The sequence below is a fragment of the Pinus tabuliformis genome, chromosome 8, assembly GCF_031772625.1.
Source record: "Pinus tabuliformis cultivar Carrire ecotype Pingquan chromosome 8, CPIR1, whole genome shotgun sequence".
Taxonomy (NCBI): Eukaryota; Viridiplantae; Streptophyta; class Pinopsida; order Pinales; family Pinaceae; genus Pinus; species Pinus tabuliformis.
In genome coordinates this window covers 1,994,908,695-1,994,910,998 of record NC_142294.1, presented here as the reverse complement: position 1 = coordinate 1,994,910,998, position 2,304 = coordinate 1,994,908,695, and positions in this window count along the sequence as shown.

The following is a 2,304-nucleotide window of genomic DNA, read 5'->3' as shown; positions in this document are numbered from 1 at the left end:
AATAAAAGCTATTCAAGTTTTCCTCCATACTCTTGCGTCATTGATGTTTGTTGCATTTGTATGGTCAATTTAATTCTGATCCTAGATTGTTTATGATTATAGATCCATGTCTTTGTATAGTGCTATGCTACTGTGATCTTACAGGTACTTTGTGAAGTTGGGCGTGATAAGCAGTTCTGAGTAGACACTTTTCCCTGTAACAGGGCTACTGACACCACCATATATTTAATGACCTCGAGACACTTGACTTTATTTGAATCAAAAGAATATAGGTCTCTGTAAGGTTTAGTAACTTGTAGGTTTAGTTGTTTCATCACTGATAGTGGCATAAGGTTATGTGAAGACCCTGAATCAAACATTCAATCATGAAAGAAGAAATCATGAATCAATAAAGAAATGTAGAAAGGAGGTGTTGAAGAATCTACCTCCTCCACATGTGGACCAAAAACCACTACTGGTTTATCCTCTTGTAGATTCACAATGTCATTTATATTCACATTCTGAGACAGGTTGATAAACTCAACAATCTCTCTTTGATAAACTGGTGTTTTGACCAACTCTGTGAGGGTCACCTGAATTCTGATTTTGTCTAACTCTTTAGTGAGACTAAACACATGGAACTGTTTAGTATTCCTTTCATTTTCATCTTCACTCATTTTCATCACTGAAATCTCTTGTGGAATGGAGAACAATTTTTTCTAAAGGAATTTTATCACTTTTATCTTGAGAAGACTCACCTTGAAGTATTTGAGTCTTGTTATTTGTATTCTGTTGTTGCTTTCCTTTATTTAATTATTTTGCAGGTTGTGGTTCTTATGGAGTCGCCTTTTGTAGGGGAGTTGGAATACTGTTGTAAAGTTTATTGAACCTTCTGATGAACTCAACAACACTTTCATCATATTTCTTTTAATAACATTAAACTCTCTAAGTGAATACCCATGGTCTTGTTTCTCTCCCCATCTCTGGGTGAACTGGCGCTCCATCTCTTCCCATGTAGGAATAGAATTATTATGAAGCCTTGTAAACCACTTTCTTCCTTCACCATCCAAGTATTGCACAAAAAGTCTTAAAACAACATCCAGGTGTTCAACATTGACGTTTTCCGCAAAAATACAAAACACTACTACATGCTTATTTTTTGTTTCTTAATCCTCCCCTGAGAAAGGAGGAAGAATTTTTAAGTATTCTTGAGGCATTGGATTCAACTATTGTGGCAACTGAATAGGTGCATACCGATTCAACAAGAATGCAGGTGCTGCCATGTTTGCTCCTAAACTTACTTAACCTTGAATGCCAACAGATGTAAAACCTATCTAAGAAGTAAATGGAGTATGAAAAGGTGGCAATGTAGTTATAGGTTCAGGTTGAACAACTATAGCATATATATCACTGAATACTGAAAAAGAAACAAACTCTAAAGATTGTTCTTGACAGTTCGGTTCTTGAAATGAAGTGGATGTAAAAGGTAGCTCTTGGTCAATAAAAGGTGAATTTTTGGATGAAAGATGTGTTGAACTACTGCCAGGTGTAGACAGTGTAGGACTTGTTGTAAATGGAGTTTTTGGCCTTCGAGCCCTCTTGGAAACTAGTCTCTCAGGGTCTGAAAGGGCTTGAACTTTTTGCTGTGAGGTATCTAACCTCATATGAGACCTCTTTGAAGCCAGAGTTATTATTTTTTATTCAATACAGCCAAATATTTCCTCCTCACTGAACAACCAGAGGAAAATATTAAAAACCCAAGGAAAAGTGTTCTTGATTTCGTTCCCTGGCAGCGATGCCAATTAATGTTGTCCCTTAAGAAACCAATTTCTTGGTTGTGTAGAAATTGTGCTTAAGACATTAATGTTTATTATTCTTGTCACTTATTTGTATGATGTATCCTCAAGTGAAGGACCTGAAGGGCCTAACTTTTAACCCTTAATATTTAGCTGATATGAAAGTCTCAGAATGCCATATGATTGCTGAATATAAATGCTGAGTGAAGAATGCTTTGAGAAGTTAGAGACAATATGTTTTTTTTCGCGGCAACTATTATCTGTAACTTCGAAGAAATGTAGAGGTAGGAAATTTAAATACAAGAGCGCTCTTTTATTGGATTTTAACCTCATTCACATAAGTAAACAAAGACTTGCACCTTCATTACCATATTTAAAGAAAGGAAGACACATGATGACACATAACAGAGAACTTACAAAATCATACCCAACTATGTGTGGAAAACTCCCGATTCTTTCATTAATCATCAATTTATCAAGAATACAATAGCATAGCCTCCAAGCTCTTCAAAATTCAGCCCTTTTTTCT